This window comes from Ovis aries, chromosome 11 (assembly GCF_016772045.2).
Source record: "Ovis aries strain OAR_USU_Benz2616 breed Rambouillet chromosome 11, ARS-UI_Ramb_v3.0, whole genome shotgun sequence".
Classification (NCBI taxonomy): Eukaryota; Metazoa; Chordata; class Mammalia; order Artiodactyla; family Bovidae; genus Ovis; species Ovis aries.
This window is the reverse complement of record NC_056064.1, coordinates 18102739-18116746: the sequence shown is the minus strand read 5'-3', so window position 1 is coordinate 18116746 and position 14008 is coordinate 18102739. Positions and strand designations below refer to the sequence as shown.

At 49.0% G+C, this 14008-nt stretch overlaps 1 long non-coding RNA gene across 1 annotated transcript in view; it reads right to left on the bottom strand.

Moving 5' to 3' along the window:
- LOC105606871 (uncharacterized) overlaps window positions 1–14008 on the bottom strand; it is a 102364-nt gene that overhangs the window by 52983 nt on the left and 35373 nt on the right. The window contains exon 2 of the long non-coding RNA XR_003590750.3: window positions 5–97. This is a non-coding gene — a long non-coding RNA (uncharacterized LOC105606871). The remainder of the gene's footprint in view (window positions 1–4; window positions 98–14008) is intronic.

Sequence of the window (14008 nt, the reverse complement as noted above, 5' to 3'; positions counted from 1 at the left end):
ATACCTTACAGTTCCATGCCAGGTGTGCCCCAGGGATCTTCAGCTGGACGGCATCTGCATCTCTCCCGTGTGTCCGGCAGGGATCCTCACTGCAGCACTGTTTACAACAGGAGAAAAAAGAAAAAGAGAATGAAAGTCAGGTGAGGAAAGGGAAAGTCTAACAATATTTACTGCATCTATCAGCAAGGGAACAGATTAAGTGCAGGAAATCCCCTACATACCAACCTCCACATTGCGAGCTTTCAAAGACGTGAACGTGTTTGCGTGTACAATCACATCAGGCACGAGTGAAATTGCAGCTTGCCCTCCATCTCCTATCCTTCAGCTCTACCATCTCCCACTTCCGCTCCCTCCTCCAGTCAGTAACTCTTCTTGCCTGTTCACGTGATGCCAGCCCTGTATGCCAGCTGTTGTCCTGTACTATGATACTTTTCAAGGTACTATCCTGTAAGATTAAAAATGTTTCATTTTTGTACTTATTTTTTTATGTATTATTTGTGTGAAAAGTATTATAAACCTATTATGGGACAGGACTACATAGCTGATTGTGTTAGCTGGGTACCTAGGCTAACTTTGTTGGACTTAACGAACAAACTGAACCTAATGAACGTGCTCTCAGAACAGGACTCATTTGTGTGTAGGGGACTTACTGTATGGTGAGTTCATATTACGGAATAAAAATCATCAGTGAAAATAAATGAACTCCAGGACAGACACAATGTCAGAATAAAATGTTAAACAACTAGCCACAGAAGAACATAAACTGTGCATTTCATATACATAAAGTTTTTTAAAAAAAACCGTAAAACTAAACCACCTATTGTTGAGGGATGCAAATACATTTGGCATAAGTATGGAGAAAAGCCAGAATGTCAAACACACAACTCAGGATCCTGGTTACCTCTGAGAAGGGAGCAAAGGGGATGGGATGAGGAGGGTTTCAGATGGACTTTAGAAGTGATGGTTGGGCTTCCCTGGTGGCTCAGTGTTAAAGAAGCTGCCCACCAATGCAGGAGACACAGGTTCAATCCCTGGTCCAGGAAGAACCTACGTGCCAAGGAGCAATGAAGCCCATGTGCCACAACTATGGTGCCTGTGCTCTGGAGCCCGCGAGGCACAACTCCTGAGGCCATGGGCTGCAGCCACGGAAGCCCATGCACGCTAGAGCCCGCGCTCCACAGAGAGGCCACCGCAATGAGAAGCCCGCCCCTGCAGCCAAGAGTGGCCCCCACTCGCCACGATGAGAGAGAAGCCTGCGCAGCCACAAAGACCCGGCACAACCAAACGTAAATAAAGAATAAACAAAATTATTTTAAAAAGTGATGGTCATATTCTTTTTCCCCAAATTGGGTGGCGAGTACACAGACATTCACTGTCAATAGGGGTGGAACTCTGGACGGAGTGACAATCATTGACGATGTGGTGAAGGGAGGATCCCATGAGATAGAAGCCAGAAAGAAGTGGCTGGGAGGGCTGGGGATGTGGGGAGCTTATAGTTGGGACATGGACAGGAAACCAAAGGACTCCGTGAATGGTCTATATTATATTCTCCTATGACAGAGGCAACAAGGGTGTCTGCCGACAAACGGGAGGGGGCCACCTCGTCTCCCCAGCCTGACTGCACATGCCTGTCCGTGCTAGCGTCCTTCAAGTTCAGCCACCATAGGAGACAGCAGACAGCTGCCGCAGGGGATGCTGAGAGGCTGTCCCGGAGTGGCCGGAGAAGAGGCAGTTGTTGTTCAGTCGCTCAGTTAAGTCTCTTTGAGACCCCATGGACTGCAGCACGCCAGACTTCCCCGTCCTTCACTATCTCCTGGAGCTTGCTCAAACTCATGTCCACTGAGTCGTGATGCCATCCAACCATCTCATCCTCTGTCGTCCCCTTCCTGATGGCGCTAGTGGTAAAGAACCCGCCTGCCAATCCAAGAGATGTAAAGAGACATGGGTTCGACCCCTGAGTTGGGAAGAGCTCCTGGAGGAGGGTATGGCAACCCTCCAGTGTTCCTGTCTGGAGCAGAGGCATAACCTGCTTTGGCGGATGACTGCCCCTGTGGCCAGTGGCCACTTTACAGTTGGCACAGCCTGCAAGCACCAGGGCACAAGGGGCCTCCGTGGGCGCCTTCCTGGCGGAGGCTGGGGTCCCAGGAGGGAAGGCCGTCTCAGGTCAAGGGTAAGGGCTCTCTCCCAGTTTCATCCACCCCCTGCCCTCATCCCAACTGGAGCTCCTTCACAAGCAAATGCTAGGAAAACAAAGGAAAATTATCCAGCAGGGGCCTTCCCCTCTGCGGAGCGAGGAAGTCTCGGTCTCAAGGTTAACGGGGAAAGAGGAACTCGCCCGGCCGTGCAGGTCACAGGGTCAGCAGGAATTCTGATAAACAAGAGGGGACGGTGGCACCAGAGCAGGGTCGGGGTGGGAGGATCACTGAGATCTGGCCACAGGGTCAAGAGGAGGCCAAGGAAGCACCCTTCTCAGGGAAATGAAATGGTAGTCATTTACAAGCACAAATTGTTTTACATTCCAGGGGAGCTGGCTGCTAAGCCAACTCTTCCTGTAGCAGTTTAGGTGGTGGGTGAGTCATTGTTATAAATAGACCAGCGATCAGAAAGTCATTGGAAAGGACACAGTCCCAGAGGCACAACCTTGGAGGGAGAAGAAGGTGCCACATACCTGAGAACTGGGTTCCAAGAGAAACGCAGAGGGAGCGCCCTGACGGGCTATGGTGGAAGAGGAAGCAGACACTTAGCAAGAGGCAGATGCTGCAGGGGACTGACAGGGACCAGCCTCCCGTAAGGCTGAGCTAAGCCCCACTCACAGCCCGCCACTCCCTGGATCAGACCAAGCCATCTCACCTTCTAGAAATTCCTCCAAAAAATTCAGACTGTTCTAGGATCCCAAGAGACCTCATCCACTGAGGCATGGGAAAACAAAACTCTTCAACCAGAATCAGCTCCTTCATTCCCCTACAGTCGGCATGCCTGATGGGCGCTGGGGACACAGACAGCCCCTGCCCTCAAGTTCACAATGACTCAGAAATCTTAGGAAACTTGTCGAAGGGGAGACCACCATCAGGATAATGAAGCCCTATGCCCAGAGGAAATCTGAGTCCAGCCCAGGGTGGGGAGAGGTAGCCCAGAAGTTTTTCCTGATCCCCCTGAGGCCAGGCTGGGCGCCCTCCTCTTGGCTTCCACGGGTCCCTGTACTCCATCAAATCACGGATCATGGAAAGCATTCAACTGGCCCAGAACAGGGCCAAGTCCCAAAGCTGAGAACAAAAGGAGCTAAGAACCTGGTAGCTCCACACTGGGAAGGGGAGGCAGGGCTTGCCCAGGCACCATAAAGCACAAGCCCCGAAAGGACTCAGGAAGCCACCCCAAAAATGTCAAGGGACAGGAAAGGGGGGTTTCACCTAGCATAATGGAAAGCAATGTGAAAAAATAAAAATGCTTCCTGTTTAGACGCCTGTGAATTAACATTCTCCAATAAACCACGAATCACGGGACGATGGCTTCTGTTTCCACAATAGGACTGTAAGCTCCTTGAGTGGGGAGGATGTGTTGCTGTCTGTCCCCAGCACCTGCAGGGTCCCAGGCCCAGTAATGCTCGCTGGAGGAACCGATGCCCAGGTCGCTCTGTTCTCACCTGGGCTCCTCACACTGCATCTCCGGTCAGACTAGCCAGTTCCTCAGAACCAGAAGCAGCCACATCTCACACGAGGCATCGACCCCTTGGGGTCTCCCCTCATCCCGGGGCGCCCAGTGTGGGCCTCAGAGTAAAACTCACTTTTGGGAAGACTCGCCCGCCCGCCCTGGGCCATTTGGCTCCCCCTCTGGCTCGGCCCTCTCCCCTTTTCTGGCCTGAAGACCAGGGCTCTCAGAGCCTGGCGCACTCTGTGGAATGGACGTTCCAGATTTCTTCTGGGAAAGCCGAGGGAGGGAGCCACCCCGCCCTCCACCCCCCACAACGACCCACCAGCTGGAGGTCAACAGGAAGTAGCCAAGAAGCCCTGGGGGAGATTACCTCCTGCAGTGTAGAAAAGCCTCACTTCTATTCAGATAGGAGGTCAGGGAGGGGATGACAGTGCCTGTGAGCTGAGCCAACACCCTGGCCTTGGCAACTGAGATGCTGGGGCTGGACAGCTGGTTGGCTAACCCACTGACACGGAGACCTTCCTCGGGTCTTCCTCCTGACACTGCCCCAAAGTGGGTGAGACATGGGAGGGCGGTTCCAAACCACCGGCCCCCTCAGACACTCCAGTTAGGAGGGCCCAGAAACCCAGCACCCACTCACGTCTCATGACCCCCAGGGAGGCTCAGGATAAAAGCACATGGCCCCCAAAAGACCTCAAAGGTCACCCAGCCCAATGGTCATCACTGTGTCCCAGGGAACCCCAGGACCCCAGACACGGGCAGCACAGCCAAGACCTGGGCCCCTCCTCCCATGTGGGAGCTTAGCTTTTTTTTTTTTTAATCAAATATGTGTTTATTTGGCTATGACAGGTCTTAGTGCAGTACACAGGCTCTTTAGCTGTGGCATGTAAACTCGTAGTTGCACAATGCAGGATCTTAGTTCCCTGACCAGGAATCGAGCCCAGGCCCCTTCCATTGGGAAAGCAGAGTCTTAGCCACTGGAACACCAGGGAAGTCCCAGAACTTGGCTTGGATCTGTTCTCCTTATGAGTGTGGAAAAGTTACCCAGGCAGGGTTTTGTTCCACAGCTGGGGAAACTGGGACCAGAGAGTGGGGAGGACTGGGCCAGGGACACTGACACGTGGGCCAGGGCCTACGTGGAGTCGGGGTCGGGCTAAGGAGCTGGAGCTAAGTGTAGCAGGCACTGGGGAGCCAGGGAAGGTTCCAGGGAGGGAGTGACAAGCCTGAAATAGGCAGAGAAGAGACCGACTAGGGGATGGCTGAAATTGCCTGCAATGGGAGCTGGGAGATACGGCAAGAACTCAGCAGGAGGGGGAAGAAGAAGATAAAGAAACAAACCTACTCTGAAGACATACAGATCTGGGTCTTGGCGCCTGGCTGAATGGTGCCAGCAAGTATGACATGGCAGGGATGGGCAAGTGAGCAGAGGGGCCAAAGACGACCCTGAGTTTCTTTCTTTTTTTTTTTTTTTGACCCTGAGTTTCTGACGAGGTTGTCTGAGAGGCTGGTGGGGCCTTTAGCAGGAAGAGAGTAGTCTGGGGGCTCAAACTCAGGCAGGTTTGCTTTGAGGAACAGGAAGGACAAGGCACTGGGGTTGCGGCTTAAGTCTACTTTCCTACAGTGGATTTTCTTAAGCTTTTATTTTATATTGGAGTATAGCCACTTACCAAAGTTGTGACAGTTTCAAGTGAGTAGCAAAGGGACAAAGCAATACACATGCATGTATCCATTCTCTCCCAAACTCCCCTCTCGTCCTGGTGGCCACATAACACTGAACAGAGTTCCCTGTGCTATACAGTAGGTCTTCCTACAGTGGGTTTTAAAGTCAGCTAGAGGGACTTTCCTGGAGGTCCAGTGGTTAACATTCTGCATTTCCACTGCAGGGAGAGTGGGTTTGACTCCTGATTGGGGACTGAAGATCCCACATGCTATGCAGGAAGGCCAAAAATTAGTAAAAATTATTTTTTAAAGTAAATTAATTAAAAAATAAAGTCAGCTAAACTGAGCGCCAGCCCCCAAAGCGCTTCCATTCACGAGTTGTGTCGTCTTGGTTCAATTGTTTAATCTCTCTGAGCTTAGTTTCCTCACCTTGTAAACTGAGGGTAATAATAGTACACACCCTAAGGATTATCGAAAGGACTAAGACACCACACGTAAAGTGCCTGGTGCATTATAACTGCTGATAAATATTTGCTGTTATTCTTATTACTGAACTTCCCTGGTGGCTCAGACAGTAAAGAATCTTCCTGCAATGCAGGAGACCTGGGTTGGGCAGATCTCTTAAGAGAAGGGAATGGCAACCCACTCCAGTATTCTTGCCTGGGAAATCTATGGACAGAGGAGCCTGATAGGCTACAGTCCATGGGGTTGCAAAGAATCGGGTACAACTGAGTGACTAACATTACTATATGTCAAGTTCTTAACATATATAACCTCATGTCATCCTCCCAGCAATCTGCAAAGCTGTTCTTTTCCCAATTTGCAGGAGAGACAAAAGAGGCTCAGTTCAGCTCAGTCGCTCAGTCGTGTTCGACTCTTTGCGACCCCATGAATCGCAGCACGCCAGGCCTCCCTGTCCATCACCAACTCCCGGAGTTCACTCAGACTCACGTCCATCGAGTCAGTGATGCCATCCAGCCATCTCATCCTCTGTCGTCCCCTTCTCCTCCTGCCCCCAATCCCTCCCAGCATCACAGTCTTTTCCAGTGAGTCAACTCTTCCCATGAGGTGGCCAAAGTACTGGAGTTTCAGCTCTAGCATCATTCCTTCCAAAGAAATCCCAGGGTTGATCTCCTTCAGAATGGACTGGTTGGATCTCCTTGCAGTCCGAGGGACTCTCAAGAGTCTTCTCCAACACCACAGTTCAAAAGCATCAATTCTTTGGCGCTCAGCCTTCTTCACAGTCCAACTCTCACATCCATACATGACCACTGGCAAAACCATAGCCTTGACTAGACGGACCTTAGTCGGCAAAGTAATGTCTCTGCTTTTGAATGTGCTATCTAGGTTGGTCATAACTTTTCTTCCAAGAAGTAAGCGTCTTTTAATTTCATGGCTGCAGTCACCATCTGCAGTGATTTTGGAGCCCCCCAAAATAAAGTCTGACACTGTTTCCACTGTTTCCCCATCTATTTCAGAGAGGTTTAAAAAGTGACTCAGGGTCACACAGCAAGCATTAAGGCGAGAGCAGAGATTTGAAGCCAGATGCTTCTGGTTCAAAACACAAACTTCCCAGCATCAGATGTACCTCCACTGCCTCCAGGGCTCCCTCCCACCTCCAGGAAGGGGAGAGTCAACAGACGGGAGAGTGGGCGACAGGTCTGAACCTATAGGACAGAATCACCTGGACACGGTTTGGACAATTTCATTTGTCTCCAATGGACCTGATGACATTTTCCTGTTTTCTGTCTCCCCACTTTTTCTTCTCTCCCATCAATGAGACTGTACTCTCAACTCCAGTGAGTCACCGGAAAATGTAAGTTAAAAAAAAAAAATTAAGAGGAACATTGCTCCTACGTAAGCCCCTACCATCTGTGAATCATTCGAGACAGGTATAATGGACATAATTATAGCTCACCCAACAGCTAGACCCAAAATCAGTCCTAAAGGCTGATTTCAGAATCTAGTGGTTTCCCCAGCAAAGCCCCGGGCAACTCAAACCTGAACTGGTGCTCATGGCCTTGGTCATTTCACTGGGGGCCCAGAGTGGGAGGAACCTGGGTACCATGCCCTGACCCCAGAGATATAGCAATTTCAGAAGTCCCTTCCAGCCTCACCCCCACACCAGCTCCACCCACACCACCTTTCCATCCCACTTTCTCGGGGCTCCTTCCTCCATTTGAACTCATCCTCCTTCTGACCACCTTGCTTCTTATTCCGTTATTTCCTTTAATAAAGCCAGACCTTTATTCCTCCATCGCTGTAAAGTTATCTGACCTAGCAAAACATGGGGCGATATTCACTTCATGATACTACAAATAACGCCTTCCTTTACGTGTCCAGATGGCCAGGAGCTCGATCATTTACAGGGCTTGTGTGGCAGTTCAGTGAGAGGATGCATGCAAGGTCCCCTCGCACAATGTCTATGTTCAGTAAACGCCAGCTATCATTAGCACTTCCAGCCTCTTCACCATTCTGGAAGATGGACGTTCAGGAGCTCCCAAGTAAGAGGGCCGCCTCCACCCACAGCCTCGGGGCCCAGTATTCTGGTAGCCAGGATAAAGAATCCCAAAGGGACAAGTTAGATTGTCAGAGCTGGCAGGTCATCCATACCCAATAGGGAAACTGGGGCCCCCAGAAAGGCAGAGACCGGCTCAAAGCCACCCAGGTGGTCAGTGGCAGAATTAGGGCAGGACCCTAAGCCTCCTGCATCCAGGCCTCTTCTCCTTGTACTCCTGTACACATGCCCCCTCTCAGAGTCACAGTGATCATGGAGCAAGCTTGATGCATCTCTGCGATCCCAGGAGATGAGATGAACTCCTGGGAAATGGGAGGCATTCTGCTCTCAGCTACTTCATTCCAAGATTCTCTAGCTCAAGGTCAGATGCAAAGAGCCTGTGGTCAGAGGGAAGCATGCTATTGCATGTTAATGCTGGTACCAAAAGGAAAAAAATACCCCTAGTCTTCTTGGGGAAGAGCCCTGGAATCGGCCTGAAATATCATCAGGAAGCACAGTTTGAAGATCTCCCTTTCCAATCTGCCCTCTCTGCAGAGACTGTACCCCCAGACTCATCAGCTCACCACCTTCTCCAGGCCTGGAGACACCCTAAGGTCTCACATTCCCTATAGTCCTTTCAGCATCACCAATTCAAGAAAGGCCCCTTGCCAGGCTACCGAGACAGAGGCATGGTCCCTCCCCTTCCAGAGCTCATTGGCTGGCTGGTGGAGAAAATACACAAATGGAGAGGAGACAGGTATGGGCAGAGACAGTCCAGCGAGGCCTTGCATGAGTCAAAGTAAAAAGATGTCATCCCAAGAGGCATGTGGTCCTCCCTGCTGCTGTGGTCTTCTCTCCAAGCAAATCAGCTACATCCTTCAAGGGCCCCTCCTCCAGGAAGCCTTCTTTGATATAAACGGTGCAATTGCACTCCTCTGAACTTCTGCCCTCCATCCTAACTGGGCTGTGACCATTCAGCACCTTCCCCTGTCCCATAGCTAAGGCCCTTGACCCACCCGCAAGGTCTACCATGCCCCAAGCACAGAGCTAATGTCCACCCGAGACAGTCTCAACTCCTGACCTTCTGATGGCAAACCAGCCCCTTTCCCAGTCTGCCAGGCTGCCTTTGCCCGCTCCCTCCCACAGCAATCCAAGGCAGCAAGAGGCTTAAAAAAAAAAAAAAAAAAAAAAAAGCTTCCACTCCCTCAGCAGCATAGGGTCCTGGGTTGCAGTGGAGGCTGAGGTTTTGTATCAGAACGGTCCTGACCCATCTGCCCCATGATTGGCAGGGAGGAGCAGTGTTCCTCATCCAGTCAGGGTTCCACTCCCCTAGGCTACAAGTAGCAAAAACCTCAGCTAACCCAGACTCCAGCACATTCAGGGTTATTTATCTCACATAAGATGTCCAGAGATATGTACATATGTGCGTGCTAAGTCACTTCAGTCATGTCTGAACCCCACCAGGTTCCTTTGTCCATGGGATTCTCCAGGCAAGAATACTGGAGTGGGTTGCCATTTCCTTCCCCAGGGGATCTTCTCAACCCAGGGATGGAACCTGAGTTTCTTACGTCTCCTGCATTGACAGACGGGTTCTTTACCACTAGCACCACCTGGGTGGGACTTTCCTAGTGGTCCAGTGGCTGACTCCAAGCTCCCAATGCAGGGGGCCTGGGTTCAATCCCTGGTTGGGGAACTAGATCCCACATGCTGCAACTAAGACCCAGCACAAACCTGGACTTCTAATGCCCAAGCCAGAGTCCTTCCCAGGCTGCCTCTGGCTGTTTCATTCAGCCAGGGACAGAGCCGGAGGTGGGAGCTTGGATGCTGAAGCCTGATGGAACCCATCCCAGCCTGGACTCTTGGGGGCTTTCTGGAACTTCTTTGGTTCCAAGGTAGCTGCCAAAGAGGCACCAGCCAGGAGGGCAGGCTGCAGGGCCCAAGGCAGCTCTTGAGAGGCCGGTTCCTACCACCAATCCTTAGGCTGAGCTCTGAATCATAAGTAAATGGATAAAAAGCATTTCAAGGGAAATTCTGAGGTGAGGCAAGTTAGTACCAGTTGACTCACCTTGAAACTGCCCTCAAGAAGTTCTAATTAATATCCCTAACCCTCCTAGTTTCAAATGTACTCTCCTTGCCTTGGGATTTCACCCCGTGCTCAAAGAAAGAAAACAGCTAGAACCCTAGAAAGATGCATAAAGGCCTCAGTATGGAACACTTTGATGTAGTGCATTATGCAACGTACTTTTTTTTTAAAATCTGATTTCTTTTTGGCTGCGCTGGGTCTTTGTTGCTATGTGCAGCCTTTCTCTAGTGACGCACAGGCTTCTCATTGCAGTGTCTCCTCTTGTTGCAGAGCGTGGCTTCTAGAGGATGTGGGCTTCGGTAGCTGTAGCACATGGGCTCATTCAGTCCCCGGCATATGGGACTGAACCCATGTCCCCTGCATTGGCAGGCAGATTCTTTACCACTGAGCTACCAGGGAAGCCTGTACATATTTTAAAATAAAAGCTAAGAAGAGAAAGCTCTTAGACACTGGAATAATTGCCCCCATTTTCAAGGTTGCTTCTGTCAAAGAGGTACACAAAAAAGTAATTTCACCAAAAGGGATCTGCATCAGAGAGACAGTGCACAATGCAAATTAAATGACAAGGGCTATCATGTTTCACTTACCAAATTAGGCTCCTAAATTATTTTAATTATATATCTGGTGGTGGTAAGGAACAGAGCAGACCCTCTTGCATGCTCCTGGTGGGTGTATTAATTGGAATACACTTTCTAGAAAGTAACTTGGCGATACCTATTGGAAACCTGACAAGAGTTCATATCCTTTGATCCATTGTTAGGAATCTCCCCGCAAAGAAATCATTCAAAATGCTGGCAAAGAGCCAGACACAAAGAGGTTCATTATAAGTATTTCATAATGAAGCAGAGACATAAACAGGCTAGAGAGTCAGCATTAGGCAAACCATCAAGTAAAATGTGGGTCATTCAAAGTACTGGGTCTTATCTGGCTACTGGAAGTTTTTGCTAACAGGTGGAAGACCCAAATCAAGGGTTATGATTGTATAGTGATGTCCACTCCTTGCGGGACTCTGTGAGGAGGGTGGGGAGGAGACATGTGCTATACACAAGTGATTTGGTGGAAGATTTGAGGTCACCAAGCAGGAGCAGGAGGTCACAGTCTCTGGTTTCTGTTCTCAGTTTCAGCAGGTATGGATTTCCTTTAGCATTTTTGCCTTCTTCAGGCCAGTGCTAATCCACCATGTCTGTCTCTGGACACTCAGATGACTGGGATATCCTCTAGAACCAGGCACTTTCCCATGTAGAAACCCTAAGACTGAATGACCTCTCTCATCTCTGTTTGCATAATTATTTGTTCTAATTTTTTAAAAAAATGTCCTATGATGAGTATGTAGAAGGTTTAGCAAGTACGGTGTGGGTAGGGGGAGTAGAAAAATTCACAAAGCCCACTTCCCCTAGCCAAGGGTGGGCCAACAGCTCTTTCAAGGACCACCACCTGCTTCAAGATATTTGAGGAACCCAGGAATCTCAAGCCCCAAATTTGGATCAGGTTAATCTCAGATTCTAGAGCCCCCAGGCACCTACCAAAGAAATTTAAAATCTTCTTAAAAGAAAGCATCGTTTTACAAATAATTTTTTCCAATACCATCTCCTACACCAAATAAACAAGAGACAAGACACCATGAGTGAAAACTGGCAGAAAAAATAGACAAGAGATATAAATTAATAGGGAGCCTGGATCCTGGCATTAATCAGACAGGACCATAAAATAACTGTGCCTGCTATGTTCAAAGAGATAAAAGCTAAATTTGAAAAGATTGGCCGAACACTTGACATTATAAGCAGTAACATGTCAGATATGGAAACGAACCAAATAAAATGACTGAATTTACTAAACTGAAAATATAATAACCAAAGTGACTAGACAAGATGCCAGCATCACAGACTGTCCCTTTCTGGTCTGTGTTTTGGGGCAGTGGAGAGCTGACACTGAGCCAGGGCTGAAGTTTATTTCTGTCTCGTGTTGAAGCACATAAGGTTTGTTACCACCAATGTACCTTGAGTGAGGACGGGAGATTTTGCTTGCTTCTCAGCCCAGACTCTGGAAGTAGCTTTCATATTAATTTCAAAGGCACCAGCAATTATAGCACCGTAGGGTGGTAACTAAGGACTCTAATTTTGATCCCAATGCAAGAGAAAGGGTCTCATCAGAATGCTTGGCTAAGGCAGGAAGGATGAGATATATTTGAGGAAGACTTCCTTCCAAATGTTTGCGAATTTGTTTTAAATTGCTCAACTTTCCTTCTCAGGAAATCTCATCTGTAAATCAAGCATTACCTCTCTCTTTGCCAACTTTCCTAAAGGGTTACTTAGGCCCATTTGCAGTGCTCATCCCAATGTTACTTATAATGGAAGCCTCCTAAGTGTTCAGCTGTAGTGGAAGGGCTACATGAATAGAGCCACAGCCACTGATGAACCATTTATTGGCTACCCTGCACTGGGCTTCCCTGGTGGCTCAGACTGTAAAGAATCTGCCTGCAATGCAAGAGACCCAGGTTCGATCCCTGGGTCAGGAAGATCCCCTGGAAAAAGGAATGGCTACCCACTCTAGTATCCTTGCCTGGATAATTCCATGGACAGAGGAGCCTGGTGGGCTACAGTCCATGGGGTCACAAAGAGTTGGACACAATTGAGCGACTGACTAACACTTTCACTTTTTCACTGCTGCCTCTCAAAGCTGGTGGGGAAAGAGAAGAGGCCAGAGGGGCCATTCCTAGCCCTGCAACAGCCTGCAGACATATCCACAGCTTAAAACTGCAGGCTTGGGGGGAAGTAAAGACAAAGGGCTCTAAGATATGAACCAATCCTGAGACAGCCTGCCAGCAAGGTCAGTGGGGTGGCTGACTCTGACTTCAGCACCTCTGACCTTTTCTTTACTGATTTGGATGGACAGAAACCCTGGACTTAGCTGCCAAGAGCGGCCAGGTTGTTTTGTGGCTCTGGAGTCGAAAGTCTGGATTTTAAAAAATATCTTTATTTATATGGTTACGCCAGGTCTTAGATGCAGCATGTGGGATCTTTAGTGGTGGCAGGTGGGATCTAGTTTCCCAACCAGGAATCAAACCTAGGGCCTCCTGCATCGGGAGCACAGAGTCTTAGTCACTGGACCACCGAGGAAGTCCCCAAAGGTCTGGATTTTATCTTCAGGTATCCAAGGGGAAATCATCTCACCACGAGAGCTGGCTTCCCACCCCAGCCAACACATACGCTCCTGTTTTAACCCAGCCTCAAATGGCACAGGGAAGACCTTGAGACCCTCTGACTGTCTAAGACAGGAACCCAAATTGACAGGACTAAAATAGTCACACGCTCCCAGGAGGTAGCAAGTGTCCCTCTCTCAGAGGCCACATGAAAACCTTGCCAAATACAGATGGTCCTTTACCTGACACAGGAGAGAACGCGAGTGACAGCCAAAGTGGGGCAGAACCGGAATTTTAACCTAGATCTCATGCCAGCAACCATCCTCTGCTGCCTGCATCAGCCACGCTGTGTGTAAGGCTGGACCCCACTGCTCCCTCTCGCACCCCAAGGCTGAGCCATGACTTTCCTAAACATTTTTTAATTGGAGTAAAATTGCTTTACAGTGTTGTCTTGGTGTCTGCTGTATGACCACGTGAATCAGCTATAAGTATACAACTGATAAGAACAGATGTAACACTTCATCTTAGCCAAAAGGCCAAGCAGCGACCCTAAACATTTTAAAAGAGAAAGAACTGACAATATGGTTGCTTTGCCCGAGAGTGCAACAGGATACGTGGTGATTTACTCAAAACCCAACCCTGGAGAAAATACTGCATGATTTTATAAAATCCTCCCTCACTACCTGTAATCTCTTTTACTACAGGCTGGGAATTTAAAGCAGGAAAAAAAAACAAAAACAAAACAAAACAAAAAAAAAAACACCACCTTTCTTATACAAAAAAAAGATAAACATGTGAGGTGATAGATATGTTCATGAATGGTGGGAATCCTTTCACAAGGGGTACTTACATATCACCACAATTTGCATTTAACTGTTTTGATTTACTTTAAATACCTTACAATTTTATTTGTCAATTATAACTCAATAAAGCTGGGGGGAAAAATCCACATAGACGGCAGCCCACCAGGCTCCCCCATCCC